Below are 18,108 nucleotides of genomic sequence, written 5' to 3'. Positions count from 1 at the left end.
ACTGAACAACAACAACAAAGGCTTGTATTTATGTTGACCAATTATAGATTCATTTGTAGAAACTGGAAAATGAAAAAGAGGATCCAGCAGATGAATTAGGTGCCATAATTATGATACCTTTTGGGAAGGTGAGAGAAGGTTAAATGGCATCTGGTACCTACCTTAAAATAACTATAACCTCTCCCTTTAAAGCTTTAAACTCAATGACCTAACAGCCAACTGAAATTCTGCCTCTCCAGGCCAGGTTTTGAGTACTGTCCCTTTTAACCTTCGTGAGATTGATGGATCAACGCAATGATCTATGGGGATAAATGTTGGGAAGTGGTGAGAAATCACTTTGCCTTACACACAGTGGCAATCCCGAGAGACCCACCTGGGTGCTGTGCAGTTAATCACAGCATCCCCCCAACTAGCTGGATTTATAACAGCAGTTATCATCTAGCTGAGTATCCCTTCTATCCCTTACCATTTTTATTATTTGGAAGAATTGTATCAGAAGGACGTCAAGATTCACATTTTCCATTGATTTAAGAGTTTATGGAATAAGTCACTAGAAAGAAAAAGATGATTGAGGATTAATGCAATATTTTTGATAAATTGCTGCTGTAAAACCTCACCCTGACCAAAACAACACTAGGGCAATGGAATAGGGAAATGTGAAGGATTTAAATTTCAATCCATTTCGGAGTCTTCGAGACATCAGATTTCCCAGACTCTATTCCCATCTTTTAACAACAAGAATTAACAAATGTAAAAATTGCCCTATTATGACAGAATATTTAAGTTAACCCATTAAATTATTTAAATGATTAAACTATTCAGGATTGGCTGAGAAAAAATCAATATCTCTGCTGGTATCCTGATCCTTCCTAATTCAATAAATAAGTGTCTCAGTGTCTTAAACAAAAATATAAACCTCATGTTTATATGGGATCAAGGCCATTTATTAATAAAGGTCATTCCAAGATTCTCTCCCTCCAAGCAAAAGGCACAGACACCCATGCACAACATTCTGTACATAATGATTCACTTTCAACAATTTTTTAACATCTATATTAATCATTAAATTCTCTTCTTCTTTTTCTCTACCTTTAGTTCTACATCTGTGATCCATCTCTCCCTAAATGGTCCTTTGTCTCTTTGTGGACTCCACCTCAGACATCCATCCTTGATTGCCTTTAGGTTTGTTCTAATGCACATGATTCAGCTGACATACATACACCTCATTATATGCATATTAGTTTCTAGTGAGGCTGTAACAAATTACCACAAACTTAACAACCTAAAATAATATGACTTTATTATCTCACAATTTCTATAGGTTAGAAGTTTGGATAGATGTGGTTGGGTCCTGTGCCTCAAGGTCTCTAAAGGCTGAGACTTTGGAAGAGAATCAGAGTTCATTCAGGCTGCTGGTTAAAATGTAGGACTGGGGTCCTAATTTCCTCACTGGCTATCAGCCAGGAGCTGATACTCCTATTCATGCTTTCCAAGCAGCCCCCTCTAGCAAAGGTGAAGTGAATCCCTCTCACACTTCAAGTCTCTCTGACTTCCCCTTCTACAGCATCTCTCAGACTCCAGGGTTTATGTGATTAGAGTATGCCACTTGGATAATCCAGGATAATCTTCTTATTTTCATGACTAAAATTATATCTGCAAAGTCCCTTTTGCCATGTAGCAAAATGTATTCACAGGTCTCTAGAATTAGAGGCTGGACATTTTTGGAGGGTCATTCAGAGTACCATAATTCACCACCTGGACCACAAAGATTCATTTCATGAGCATGTAGAAAACAAAAAATAAAATGGTGTACATAAGCCCAACTAAATTAATAATAACGTTAAATGTGAATGAATTTTTAAAAATGTGAATTAAACATTCCAATCACACTGTGTAAATAAAACAAGATCCAACTATATGCTGTTTATAGGAGACACACAGTAGGTTCAAAGATACAAAGAGGCTGAAAGTAGAAGGATGGAAAAGAGATATCACATGAACAACAGCTTTAAGAAATCTGGAATGGCTATCCTTATATCCAAATAGACTTTAAATAAAAAATGTTACTAGAGATAGAGAAATTATATGATGATAAAGGGGCCAATACATCAAAACATTACAAGATTATAAACTACATGCACCTAAAAATAGTGCCCCAAATTCATGAAGCAAAAGTTAATAGACTTGAAGGTAGCAATAAACAATTTAACAATAATAATTGGAGACTTCAGTACTCTACTTCCAATAATGTATAGAATGACCAGGCAGATAATCAGCAAGGGCACAAAAAACTTGAACATCACTATATACAAACTGACCCCAAAAGACATCTGTAAATATTCAACCTAACAAGAGAATAACACACATTCTTTTAAAGAGCACTTGGAATATTCTCCAGGATAAGTCTTAATCTAGGCCATAAAATAAGCCTCAATAAATTTATTTATTTTTATTTTTATTTATTTATGATAGTCACAGAGAGAGAGAGAGAGAGAGAGAGAGAGGCAGAGACATAGGCAGAGGGCGAAGCAGGCTCCATGCACCGGGAGCCCGACGTGGGATTCGATCCCGGGTCTCCAGGATCGCGCCCTGGGCCAAAGGCAGGCGCTAAACCGCTGCACCACCCAGGGATCCCAAGCCTCAATAAATTTAAAAGAACTGAAACTGGACCAAGCACATTCTCCAATTGCAGTGATGTGAAATTGGAAATTAACAACAGAAAAAAACTAGGAAAATTTACATATATGTGAAAATTAAATGACACACTACAAGCAACCAATGGTCAAGAAGAAATCACATGGGAAATTAAGAAAATACTTTGACATTAATGAAAGTTAAGACACAACATACTAAAATGTGGAGGATGTAGCTAAAGCATTGCTTACAGGGAAATTTATAGCAGTAAAAATATGCTAAATGTGAAGAAAGATTTCAAGTTGAGAACCTAACATTCCACCTCCAGACACTGAAAACAAAAGAGCAAACCAAATCCAAAAATAGAAAAAGGAAGGAGTAAAACACAGTATTAGAGTGAAATCAAGGAAGGGAATAGAAAAACAAGAGAAGATTGACAAAACCAAAAGTTGGTTCTCCAAAAATATCATCAAAATTGATATACCTTTCACCAGACTAACCAGAGAAAACTTAATTTACTAAAATTAAATGAAAGAAGAACTATTATTGCCAACCATCTAAAAAAAATTATAAGGAAATTCAATGAACTGTGTGATGTCCAATTATATAATTTAGATAAAATGGATGAATTCCTAGAAAGACACGAATTACTGAATCTGACTCAAGAAGAAATAAAAAATCTGATACCTATAAAACCATAAAGGAAAATCTAGATGAGCATGGATTTGATGATGTCTTATTCTATTCTGGCTGCTATGACAAAATACCACAGATTGAGTAGCTTGTAAACAACAAAAGTTTATTTATCATAGTTCTGGAGGCTGGAAGTTTTGTATCAGGGTGCCTGTGTGCCCAGGCGAAGATCCTTTTCCAAGCTATAAATTGCCAACCTTTCATTGTGTCCTCACATGGTGAAAGAGGCTAGAGATTTCTGGAATTTCTCTAATAAGGAGACTGATCTCGTCATAAGGGCTCTACCCTCATCACTTACTAAGTATCTCCCAAAGGCCCCACCTCCTAATGCCATCATTCTGGGGGTTATAGGTTCTTAATATATGAATTGGGGAACAGGGCAGACACATTCAAACCATAGCAGGTGATGAGTTTAGACATGACATCAAAATCTCAATCAAAGAAAGAAAATATTGATAATTTGGAATTTACTAAAATTTAAAAGTGCTCTGTGAAAGAGAATGAAAAAAATAAGCCATCGATTGGGAGAAAACGTTTTCAAAATGCATACATGATAAAGGACTTTGATCCAAAAGATACAAAAACTCTTAAAATTCAACAATAAGAAAACAACAAGCCAAATTTTAAAAAAATTGGCAAGTTTATAGAACATCAGGGACTTTTATTCACTCATGGTGGAAGTTCAAAATGGTACAGTCACTTTGGAAGGCAGTTTGGCAATTTCTTATAAAACTAAACATAGTCTTACCATATAATCAACAATCTCACTCCTAGGTATTTACCCAATTGATTTGAAAACTTATGTGCACACAAAACCTGTGTGGGAATATTTATAGCAGTTTTATTTATAAATAGCCACAAACTGGAAACAACCCAACGCCCATCGATAGGTTAAAGGATAAACAAAATGTGTTTATCCATACAATGGAATGCTATCCAACAACAAAAAGGCACTAAGTATTGATACATACTAAGCATTTGTCTTGAGCTAAAGAAACTGGATACAAAAAAGTACATGATTTTATTCATATGAAGATCTAGAAGAAGCATAACTACTCTCAAGTGTTATACATTATATCACCAATGGCCTGGAGAGGGGATTAGAGAGTTTTTGCAAAGGATTCCAAGGATGTCTTTGGAGAATGCCAGAATTGTTCTATGGCCTAACTGTGGTATTGTTACATGAGTGAACATATTCTCAAAATTCACCCAATTGTAGGCTTAAATGAAAATATTTTATATAACTGTGAATCAAAAAAGTTGAAGAGAAAAACTCTGTAACAAATAAGAGCTAAATGTTAATGGAGAATCAATTATTCTCATTTTCGATTCTCTTTCAGGATGCTGAAAACCTTTGATCTTGGTTATCAATTTGACCACTATCTGGTGATTCATGTTGGGTGATATGATCACCCCATATCTCCTTAGAATTGTAAAAATATATGGAAAATGTCAATCTTTTTTTTTTTTAAGATTTTATTTATTTATTCATGAGAGACACAGAGAGAGGGAATGGCAGAGATACAGGCAGAGGGAAAAGCAGGCTCCATGCAGGAAGCCTGATGGGGACTCGATCCCGGGACTCCAGGATCATGCCCTGAGCCGGAAGACAGATGCTTAACCGCTGAGCCACCCAGGTGTCCCGGAAAATGTCAATCTTAACTAAAAATCCCAATAGGCCAGACAGATAACTCCTATTTTCCTTGTCACAATTTAATCTTGGTCAGTACTAGCAAGATACTTTATGTATCGCCTCTTTGAAGCAACTTACACTTCTTACTTTTCTGATTGCAGCCTTTGTTTTGCAAAACTTTCCATTCCATAGAACTCACTATTCCTTTGATATTGGTAGTGGCTATGATTCTCCCAGTATGAGCTTGTTCAACTGTCTACACAATAAAAACTGAAAATAATTCACTAAAGACCTGTATGTTTTGTCAGATAAAAAAAATCCTCCCTTATTGGCTTTTGTAGCTCTAGATGTTTGGAAGAACCTATATCTTTATGATTATTTCTTTACCATCCAAATTAAATCATCAGGTAAATTCAGCCATTATGTACTACCTAGAATGTGACAGATGGTCTCTAGCTTTTCCTGTCTGAGCCCCTGTGAACTCCCAGGCAACTTTCTCCCTGGCATGTGAACTCACTGTTCCCCAATCAAAAACAGATAGTCGATACTGATTCCCTCTGCAAGTCATTTTTTCAGGATGTTGTGTTTTTGTTTTTGTTTTATAGTTCTTGCTGCTATAAGATAATCATTTAGAAACATTTTGTGACTTCCCTAAAGACATTTAATATATAGTCTATAGCAGTACTGTCCACTACACAAGCCATATATGTAATACTAACTTTACTAGAAGCCACAGTATAAAAGTATAAACAAGTAAAATTAATTTCAATAATACATTCTATTTACTCTAATATATCCGAAGTATTACCACTCAATATCCAAGAAATCAAAAATTATTAGTAAGATGTTTTACATTCTTTTTTCAAATAAGTCTTGGAAATCTAATGTCTATTTTATCCCTGCACATCTCAGTGCTGGCTAGCTGTATTTCAGATGCCCCCTAGCACCATGGGGCTAGTGGCTCCCATAAGGACAGTGCAGCTCTGTAGTGATAGGTTTCTTTGAATAGACAGGAATGTGGTGTCAGAAGCAGCTGACTTTGTCATGGCCAGAGGCAGGTCAGGTAGGGTCTACACAGTGGCAATTTCCCTTTGCTTAGATCTAATTCCTTTAGTTAAGGGAAATTGGGGAGCCTTTTTTAGACACTCTCCTAGAAGTAGGCAAAAGATCTAGGATTTTTTAAAAGGCAAATTTTAGATACACACATCTGCTTATGTTTTTAGGGCAGAGGTCTGGAAAATGGAGGAAAACATTCTGATACAAGTCAGGGCAAGAAGACAGGATTGTGAAAGCAGGAGGTGGAGCCTGGGGGCTTCCATATATCCTGACAACCGCTGATTTTTTTCACCTTCTGACCTAATGTATACCTTTGAGTTACATTAACTCTAGTGCTCTGGGCTGTGCAAGGGGTAAATGATAATCTTAGGAAGATATGACCTGCATGATGTACATCTTATAAAAATGCAAATAGCCAGGGTGACCTCGAGGCTTTAGATGAACTGCCATTCTTGATCTCTATGTATGGACATTTATTTTAGACTGAAGGATTCTGAAATTCTTCTGCTGATCAAAGACCTGCTTCCTACTGCTTTTAGGACAGCTGTTAGGGGCCCTAGTATTCACTGATGAGGAAGAAACCGAAAGGTCACTCCTAGGACTCCCAGCTGATACAAAAGCCACCTGGCACAAAGAGTGGATGTCAGGACTCTGTTCACAAGATAGCTTAGGGTGAAAAGTAGAGAGAAGAAGGCCAGCATACCTGGCTCAACAGCCTGAACTCAGACAAAGCCCAGCTTAATAGAAAATTCTGGAAATTCTGTTATCTTAAGGTCCATATTACCATTAACATTCCTTTTTCCCTTACTTTTTTTTTTGGTACTTTATCAGTTTCTGCAGCATGATTTACTAGGACTATTATATAATCAGACTTCTGGGTTAAATACTTTTGACAAATATCTTCTCTGTAGTAGTCTATAATGCTGATAAGTCTATACCAATATTACAACTATAATTTTGTAAGCATATCATTTATACTTTCTAAAAACATGAGTTTATTTATTTATTTATTTATTTATTTATTTATTTATTTATTTTTTAAACATGAGTTTATACTAGAGCCACAGAAATGGTCAAACCATGGGATCTCATTCAGGCAAATAGAGTTCTCAGATATCCCCCAGACTTGGTCAATAGGATTAAGCTACCTTTTCCAGCTGCTGTGACATTGGTGGGCTTGCTTTAGCCTCACCTGGACCTACCTCTCAACCCCATTACTGAGTCTCCTGTATGAGCAATAAGGTAATGTCATCTGCATTTATCCTACACACACTTTCAATTGACACTGTTAGCTGCCGATTCTATGCAACTGACCATCGAAAATAATATGTTCCAAAATTATATGTATGCCTTCCACATCCAATAAAGTTCAACTCATTATATAATTAGACTTTCTGTATTCCCTAACTAATTAAATGGAGAGATGGTGGTGAAGGAGGAAGGCATCAGAAAAGAATATCTTCCCCTTGCTGACAGCCGTAGGGACTTGCCAGCTGCAAATGCAGATCTAAGAATTTGGGAAGTCACTTAAAATAAATTATCTCAAGGTCTTGGATCCTAGATGATGTAGAAAAAACAAAAAAGACCACTTTGCCAATTACCTCTTCTCTGTCTACCTGAAATGCTGATGGCATAAGAGCGGATACTGAGTCCTTAATTAAACCAGGAAAATGTACCTATTGTGAACACCCTGCCAAGCATTTCTCTTTCCCACACACACAACTCAGGATGGGCATCAGGTAAAAAAAAAAAAAAAAAAAAAAAAAAAAAAAAGGAGCCTTAATTCTTCAGGAAATGCTACAAAATACAGCAGCTTCTTATCCTCAGCCCCAACCACTACCATACTAGGTCTCAACACTCTTCCTCTGGTATCATGACTACACTGTACAGCTATGGTTTGCCATTCTAGTGAAGCTTTCCTTTGAGGTCATCGAAGGGATGGCATGCTGAGGCCAATCCTCCCTTCTTGGAACTGAGCCAGCCTGCTCACATCCCAGCAAGTTCTCCAGAGCACTATTAAGCAAGCACAGCACAATCCTTCCACTCAGGTTATCTTTACCATGTGTTAAAAGTCATCTCATCATTTCTATTGAAAGAGAAAAATGGCTCAGAACCTTGTCTCCTGGTATTGCCTTTGATTCCAAGAAGAAATTAGATGTGCAGATAAAATCCAATGGCCACAGTAAAGAGTGAAAGGAACCCCAGAGAAACTCACAAGAGAAGAGGACGTGAGAACTGCTCATTGACTTCTATCAAGCTGGTCCCATGCAACCCAAGACCAGAGGGATTTGTGGATTCTAAGCCAAATAAACACATTCTACAGCTGTAAACATAAAGTAGCTCAGTTCTTGAACTGGCCAAAGGATTGGAAGATGTAGGCTTATGCCTTGCTTGTCTCATGACTGCAGAGTTGTTTGAATCTCTAGTTTTGTGGTCACTGTCTGCTAGTGAGCAGTGCTTCCAGTTGACGAAGACAAGTGAGTACCTATCCCCAAAGTACAGTGATATGGCTAATATTTCATGAGTGACTACTCTCCAAGCTTCCTTTAGTTCACACATTGAATCCTCAAATCACTCACAACCAAGTTCTTATTTTTCCCATCTTGCAGACTAGGGACCCAGGGGTCTGGCTCCAGAGTTTAAATATATATGAAATGATTTGCTGACCTTACTATCAATCTTGCCCTGGGACTTAGCCACAGACAGGAGGGAACAAAGAGAGAGCTGCCACCTTGGAAGCAGCTGGGGCCTGGGCCCCTTAGCGGGTTGAGCTGCTCCAACTGATGGCAACTGTACGATGGTGTCCCTACCCTCCAAAAGCCAAGAAGAGAGACCTCCTCTTCCATGTCTTCTCTCCATAAAGCAGCACGAACTCTGCTGTGGATTTTGAAACATGTGTTTGTACCAACACATGCTTCTAATGTCTCTCTCCCATCTGCATGTATAAGCAGTCCTAAAATTCACATAATTATTCCATATTACCCTTTAACAATTTGAGTGTTGCTCTGCTATTCAGCCAACTTTTCTTGTAACTAACTCTGGAAGATGGAGGCAATAAATGGATGCCTATTTATTTTTTAACAGGAAAAGGTGTATTTATAATGAATTATTTGCCCAATACTTAAAGAGCTATTATGCTTTGAGAGACACTGGAGAAAATTCTGATCACATGAAACCTGGTGTTAGTAGTAAATTATTTATTTACACACCAAGTATTTTATAAGATTGTTTTAGATCATTTTTGCTTCCCACCAAATTTTCTCTGAAATTTAATATTTCTATCCTAGGCAAATAGTAACATTAAGTTCAAATCAACCTTTCTCCCTCTCTTCTCTTATGTGTGTGTACACACACACACATTTTCAAGTTACTCTTCAGCTCTACAAAACTAACATTTCTGTTTGCTAAGCAAATAAAAGTAAATATCCTCACTATTCCTACAAATATTGATAATCTGCTAATATGCATAAAATCAGAGTTAAATGCTTTCCCCAGAATCCTACTCCTTAGGAAGGGCCGGGGGAAGAAGATGCAGGGAAGATCAGAGAGTGTCTTTCCCTGAGAATATGCACACTCCCTTGATGTAGTGCGAGGCTTACAGACTGAGGACTCCCCTCACCCAGCTCGTGGGTCAGGACCTGTTCACACACTGAGGATGCCTGTACTGAGCCTTGCTTCAGGAATAGGGCACCTGACATAGTCTGCAGAATTAGACTGGGTTTCATGATCGTGCACATGATCAGATGTCTACTCTTAGCTACTTATCAAGGGAACAATGATATGCAGTGATCATCTGATTATCATGTCAACTTCAATATTTAAGATATTGCTTTAGATAGAATTTGTCTTACATATTTACCTTTTAAATGTGTACTAGTTGCAATTCAAGAATCTGATCACATTTTTGAAGTTTTTACAGTTTCTGCAATCTGGTGACCTGCTTGTCTGCTCCCTCTTTCATATATTTGTTTAGCCAGAACCACAGGTGTTTGTTTTGTAATTTACTTAATTTGGAAGCTCTTAGGCAAATTATTCATTTTGCAGTCTCCTGTAGTCCTTACCAGTCCCCAGGGCCCAATATTGAACACTGGTGGCCTAGAATTTAGGTACCAGTTTATGTCCTTGCCAGACCCCTACAAGACATGTAAATCTGTGGCTCCATCTAGCTTTAAGAATGTCTCTTCAACAAATCATAGATTCTTTTTTTAAAGATTTTATTTATTTATTTGACAGAGAGAGAGAGAGAGCACAAGCAAGGGGAGTGGTAGGCAGAGGGAGAGAGAGAAATAGGCTCTCTGCTTAGCAGGGAGCCCAACATAGAACTCGATCCCAGGACCCTGAAATCATGATCTGAGCCAAGGCAGATGCTTTACCACTGAGTCACCCCGGCACCCCAACAAATCATAGATTGTGAAGAATGTTTTGTTTATCCCATTTTAAGCCATTTTTAACCATTTAGACCTTCAAAATTTTAATGCAATTTCCAAGCATGTAAATCTTATTTAGCAAATTTATAGTTCTAGGATTCTGGGATTTAAATTTAAAAATTGGTAGAAGTAGATTATTATTTAGAAACTTATAATGAAGCTTAATGTCCATGTTAAAATTTTCTTTAATAGAAATTAGTCATTACGTATTAGGCACTTTCTTTTAATTATAATAAAAATGTATTAATTTATAATATTCTTCAGTGTTCAGCCCATTTTGGATTTTTAGACTTACAACCCTCCTATCTTGTCTATATTTAAAGTCATGATCTCCACCAATGTTCATCTGCAGAGAATGAGTGAGTTATAAAAGAATATTAAACATTTATTAGTAAAGTCTTAATGCTTCTGAAATTATTACCATTTTACATTCTAATTATTTAAAGTAGGTGGACTTCTTTTTCATTTTTACCTGATAGTGAAAAGTGTCTAGCTACCATATGTATTTTAATCTCAAAAAGGAGAATTGGGTTCACATCAGTAAGCCTGAACTTCCTACTAGCATCTGGTTTAGCACTCTAGATTAGATCAAATAAATTAATCAAATTACACGAAATCTAATTTTATTGTGAGCACCCGGAAGAAGGTGGCAGCAGATTGTAGCTGCTGAAGTCAGAGCCAAGAGAAGACAGTACAGGAGTAAGACAAGGATCAGTATGGGAGTCCTGGCTAGAGATTAGTAAAAATGCAAAGCCTAGAGCAGAGAATAAGCCAAGCCTTGTGAAGTAGAAGTGAGGGAGACAAAATCAATCTAATGGACAGCAAGCACTTACCGAACAATACCATGTGCCTTTTAGGTGCCGGAGATTCAGCAATAGTTGCAATTCTTTTCCAGTTAAAGCCAATCAAATCAGACATAAATGAGGATCATCTGAGCAGTGATAGGACCAGCCCTATCACAGGATCTAAAGGTAAAGCACAGTGATTGACCAAACCTCCACCTAACAGTCCAAATGCAAATTATATTCAAGACCCAGTGAGACCTAGTTTAATTGGAATATATGCCCATTGAAATCAGGTGTCACTTATCAAGGAAAGAGGCAATTATGGCAATGAGGCAATGGGGGTTGAGAAGGTGTATGCTCTGGGGTCCAGAGGTTTCACAGGGCCACAGGTGTTGCTGGATGGATGAGATGTTTCCACTCAAGGGGTCTAGTTGACCATAGACCAAAGCTAGCCTGTGGGGCAAGAAGATCTTGGTAGCAGCTCTCACAAAGTAGGGGTAAAAAAAATATCCAAACTATATAAACAGGAGAATTGCCAACAGGGAAAGAGGGAAGGTGTCCCTTTTGCCTGAAAGTTCAAGACAAATGATCCACAGTGCCAAAGGTTTCCTGTGAGGATGGCAGTCTTGGAAGGCATTCCAAACAACAGAGCTTGCACTGTGGTCCAGGGAGAGGCTGCGGGTTAATAGAGATGAGTCTAGTTATCCCACAGGCAAGGACTCCAGGAAGCCTCATGAGACGTGAAGCAGAACTTAGAAGAACAAAGGAGGTCTCACCTACATCAGAAGATATTAGTGTTCACTCTGGCTCTTCCTCATGTCTTCACTCCTAGGCACAGAATGTTCTGGCAAGATGCTTGGAGCCCAGACACGGAGCCAGGCTTCCCCACAAGGCAGGCCACATGGTGCATCAATACACCCATGGTGGGCGCCCAAAGCACCACAAACCCTGGGAACTCAGGACATGAGTTTTCATGTGGAGAAACCCTGGGCTTCCCTGAACCTGTACATATCATAAGGCCACTTACAGTTGCGCCAGCCAGGGATGTGAGGCCTGTAAAAGCCAACTCCAGGCTGATTTAAGGAGCAGATCCATGAAAGGAATTGTCTCACAAAGACCTAAACAATGTTCCCATGGCTTTGAGGGGCTAAAACTCTGAAGGATCATCGTGTTCGATGTAGACACCACAGCCCTCTACTATGTTGTTGGATTTGTTGATAACATAGATTTGGGGGCACAGACATTTCTAGTACATTTAAAAATTGAAATTAACACCTAAAACACGTTTGTGGAGATAACCAGTGGCACTTATCTGACAACGGTACAATTTTTTTCTTCACAAAGATCTATATCCAAAAATTTTTTCTGAGGAATTGTTTTTTTCCCCTTTCCTTTCTCATATGATCTGATGTCTAACCTGTCTTTTCATATTTTCATCCGAAAAGAAAATAACCCAATGTACTAAAGACATGTGCTTGCACACTCTCTGCTTTTGACAATGCAACACAACCAGCAAATTAGGGCTTGCTCCAGCTCAGCATTTCACACTGTGGGGCTCCAGGTGCCAAGCCTGCGAGATGACACACAAGTAGCCATGTCGTAACCCATCAATGTCATTCCCAAAGACGGCCGCTGCCTTCCCTGACTTCAACCTCACCATACATTTTGACAATATGCTACTGCAATGAGTTGTGAACTCATCAATGTTTTCCAATAAATGAGCAATAATAATAGTCCTCTAGGTTGGGCCTTAGAAGGGACTTGAGTTCTTACTTTTTCAAGTTTCACCCCAAGCTTTCAAAGGCACAGTATATTCGTTCAGGTAATGCATATTTGCTGATCCCCTGCTCTGCATCAGACTCTTCCAATCAGTGATGATACAGCCCTGAAGAAACACAGAGGTCTGGGGGTTCATGCCCCTACATCCTGGGGGAGGAAGCATTTCTTATACCAGTAAACAAGAAGACAAGTGCTTTGAAGCATTTCAGAGTGATGGGGGGGTGGGTGAATTTAGCCAGGGTGTCAGGAATGCTTCTCTCTGCAGGTGGCATTGGAGCTAAGACCTGAAGAACAAAAGCAAGCAACCTTGGGAAAAGGGTGCAGAGCATTACTGTGGGCAGAGGAGCCCTGAGGAAGGGGGAGGTGTGAAAAAGTTTGGAAAAATCAGGGAATAGGGTGAAGACAGTGTGACTTGAACACAGTGAGCACAGGGAATCATAAAGTGAGATAAAGCTAGAGGCCAAATTTTATAAAACCATAAGGACTTTGCGGGAGGCCTGGGTGGCTCAGTGGTTGAGTGTCTGCCTTCCACTCAAGGGCATGATCCTGGAGTTCTGGGAGCGAGACCCACATCTCCCTCTGCCTGTGTCTCTGCCTCTCTCTGTATCTCTCATGAATAAAAAAATAAAATCTAAAAAAAAAAAAAATAAAGACTTTGGATTAGTTTTGCTCTGCATTATTGGAGAATTTAAGAAAGAGAGATTTCTACATTATAAGGTCAAATGCTTACATAAACACTGTTCTAAGAAATTCAATACAGTTTTATTTTTCTTCAGAATAATTATTACTCTTTCGCATTAATTGTGTGTATTTATCCATCTCTGTGATCATTTCCTGCATTAATAAGCAAACTCCAGTAAGGCCAATGTTTTTGTCTGTCTAGACCACAGCTATATCCACAGCATCCACATCAGTGTGTGGCTCATAGTAGGCGCTCAGTAAATATTTCAGGAAGAAAATGAATGAAGAGATGAAGACCTGAGAAGGGACAGTTAAGAGATGAAAATCCAGAGTCTGTTGTGGTTCTATCAAGTGTGAGACATTTTTTCAAACATGTGCATGAGATGTCAAGTGAACAGTTTGCTATACAAGTTTGGAGCTTGGAGAAATCAGGACCAAAGAAATAAATTTGGAATTATTCACATACAGACAGCCATGGGACCTACTGAGATAGTTAAAACAACTGAAAACAATAATCCCAGTAATAATAATAATAGTATTATTTATGAAATGCTTGTGACATATCAGATACTTGGCTAGAAAGGCAAAGCTCTTTTCTTGGCTTGGATTGCAACTCACTTCTCATTTTGCTTTTTATTCCTTAAGCCACACCTTGCAAGCCCTATAGGATCAACCTTTTTATAAAATAATTGGAATGGAAAATTTCCAAAATAATTAGCTCCATCCTAACGGAAATGAAAGCTTTGACTCCTTGAGAGCATAGAAAGAACTGTACCTTTTAATGTCATAATAAGTAAAATAATGAGCCCGAGTCTGCCTTCAAGAGCAGCAAAATGGACACCAGCAAAATGCATTCAATACTTGCCCATTCTGGATCCGAGGCCACTATTATGCATGAAATGAAAATTCAACTGCATGAAGATTCTTAACACCCTTTGCGCCCCTCAATCCTCTCCCATTCATTATATGAAGATCTGGCTAAGGGCAGCCCTGGTGGCTCAGTGGTTTAGCGCAGCCTTTGGCCTGGGGAGTGATCCTGGGGACCCCGAATCGAGTCCTGCATCGGGCTCCCTTGCATGGAGCCTGCTTCTCCCTCTGCCTGTGTCTCTGTCTCTGTCTCTGTCTCTGTCTCTCTCTGTGTGTGTGTGTGTGTGTGTGTGTGTGTGTCATGAATAAATAAATAAAATCTTTAAAAAAAAAGATCTGGCTGAAAAAATCTTCTCCTCTGAGTTGTATATTTTTGTCTTTCCCTTCTAAGTACAAAACACTTTTACTGCTATTTCCCACAATTTTGAGAAGGAAGAACACAGGGACAATTCTGAGAAAGTTGGGGAAGTACTTGATCAATGCCCAAGGCTGTTCAATAAACGAAGATAATTAAGGAATTAAAACTCACTCTATATGCTCTCTACAATCATACCGCTGGTTTTTACAATAATCCAGTAAGCTATATAAACTTAATACTCTCCTATTACTACTCAATACTGTTTCACAGACTCCCACACTCAAATGAGTCATCTGCAGAAAGAGAAATCACCAGAGATGAAACCAGAAACTGCATCCTGTTTATGTAGTTGCTTCTCCTCCAACTAGTTACTTAGTAGAACAAAGAGTACCCCTATGCCCACCCCTGGTTCTGGAAGATTCTGGCACCTGGGATTCATCAGGACTGAGTCCAGGTATTTAATAGTTAAGTGGCATTTTGCCCAGCATTTGCCACACTAGACTTCTCTGTTAACATACAGATTCCCTCTGCTTTGTCTGCAGTGTCCCAGTTTATAGCACTGGTCCTGGAACAGCCATTATTAGTGCCCCTTTATGCTCAAAAATGACCCCCAGTAAACAGTAAGTTATATGACCATATAATAGTGTGGGGTTCATCCATGGTCATTCTGGATGAGCACATTTTACCCCCATGCTCACTAAGCAAACCTCCTCAGTCCCTGCAAGGGAATTCCCTTCCCTCACAGTCATGGGGTTTTCTTTAGGGGATGAAAAAGATTTTATTTCTCTAATAATGTGAGAAGTACATGTTTCCCTTGGTTCAATAGAGCCTTTCACTTAACTGTATCTTTTGAAAGGTCACATTCCCTGCATATCACCTAGAACAATCCGTGTTAGGGGCAATTGGTTTATGTAATCTTAGCAGATTTAGAGTTCACAGATGTGAGTTCTGGGGCCCATCATTGCTTCTCCCTTCGATAAATATTATACGTACTCAGTTCTTTATGAGGTGGGTTTTGTTTTCCAAACCAGTCCTTAGAATTGATAGCCTAAGGATTGAATTGAAATAGATCCGGATGCTTATTAGGTCTCAACCAGAGGGTCAAGACAATGTCAACCTAACATTATTATGTCCTTCCTTGGAGGATGCTGTTGACAATCAGTATGACTGTTTTCATACTGAGGTTCTCTGTCTGCAAGACAACAGAGAGAACAGAACCTCCTGTCTCCCACACTGTACTCCTGTCTCTGCCGGCACTGGTTAGAACGAAAACTGAGTTTTTATTTGCAATGCATTTAATTCTCCCTTTAAGGTATTCATTATAGCTCCTTTAGATACAGAAATAAAAACAATAGCAGTAACTAGTACTTATAGAATGTTCACTAGGTGCCAGGCACCGCTCTAGGCACTGTAAACATATAAGCACTCACTAATTTCCTGGGTGGTTGGTACCATTCTTATCACCAATTTAGAAGCTGAGGCTGTCACGTAACTTGGCTGTGCCCATGCAGCGATTGGGGGCAGAAGGGGTAAACAAACCCAGGTCTCCTGGCTGCAGAGTGCAATTCGGCCTCTCGGCCTCTACTCTACTCCTTGCTTACTTTACCCTGACCCCTCTCCCTAAATTAACTTTCATTTAACAGAATGACATAATAATGACAACAAGAATAAAGAAAAATGAAAAGGAGTGTCTTATGTATGCCACTGTGCCACATCACAGTGCCCAGAGTCCAGGCTGTGACCATCCAGTGGACTACATAAGCCTCTTATCTATGTTCATCAATGGCAGTTCCATTCTTTTAACTCTAAAATTATGTGTCCACAAAACTCACAAACAACCTAGGAGCAGTATTAGAGAACTTGCTTTCGGAAAAAGATGTGAATGCTCTGAAATGGGCATCAAGGCATCTTCTAAAAAATACCATTATATTAGCTGTAAAAGCTGAAAAGATTGCATCCTTCTGATACCATTATGCACTTATTTGATTTTAGAGAGAGAATCAATGAAATGAAAGACAGAAAATAGAGAAGGTAAAAATTCTCTTATGACATTTTCCGGAGGACCTGAAGAGCAAATATTATAAAGAGAGAGGAGAAATGATATTACTGGATACATTAAATTTTGGAAATGCTTTGGGTTAGGTCTTCAAGATCTATGGAGGAAAATGGTTTAAATGACGTTTCTATGAGAACAGCTTGCTATATAAAATCCTAGACTAAAGATAAATTAATTAATATCAAAATCCATCCATTTAATTATCCTATATAAGTGGTATTATATACAGTGTAAGTATATATATATATGAGTATACATTACATATATAGTATATTATTTACTTCTGTATATGAGTATGTGGTATAGTATTATATATAGTACATACAAATATTATATATATATATATATATACACATATATACACATTCTTGTACTATATACTTATTAAAAGGTGTTCTGATCATCAGTTTCCAATGTAGGAGAGAGGGTTCCTGCACACCAACAATTGTCTGTGACACCAGCTGGATGTCCTACAAATTAACTCAATTCTGACACCATCTACCCCAAGATAGCATCCAATCCCACAGATTAAGGGCTCAGACCTACAAGACTGCCCTCCCAACCCTGTTCAGATGTCAGTTGCAAGTCCAGACTGTGACCTGTACTTCTGACTGACTGGCTATAAAATCAGAGGTTTGGCCCCCTCCTCCACTTTGATGAATTGGCTAGAGTAGCTCACAGAACTCAGAGGAATATTTTACTTACTGAATTGCCAGTACATAAATTTGTATCTTTATTATAAAAAGATACAACTCAGGAACACAGATGGAAACATGCATAGGGCAAGATACAGAGAAAGAACCTGCAGTTTCATCCACCCTCTCCAGGTGCACCTCTCTTCTAGCACCAACACGTGCTCACCAACCCAGGAGCTCTCTGAACCCTGTTTTCTTGGAATTTTACAGAGGCTTCATTAAATGGGCATGACGGGTTAAGTCATTGGCCCTTGGTGACCAATTCAATCTTCAGCGCCTCCCCACTTCTTGGAGGTCAGGGGGTGGAACTGAAATTTCCACCCCTCCCTTCATGGTTGTTCCCTTAGCAACCAGTCCCCAAACTTCTGTGCTTTCCAAAAGTTAACATAACATTAACAAAAACCCAGGTGTGGAGGAAAGGAGCTTGTTATGAATAACAAGACA

Source organism: Canis lupus, chromosome 1 (genome assembly GCF_003254725.2).
Source record: "Canis lupus dingo isolate Sandy chromosome 1, ASM325472v2, whole genome shotgun sequence".
NCBI lineage: Eukaryota > Metazoa > Chordata > Mammalia > Carnivora > Canidae > Canis > Canis lupus.
The sequence above is the reverse complement of the archived record's forward strand: the minus strand, read 5'-3'. Positions refer to the sequence as shown.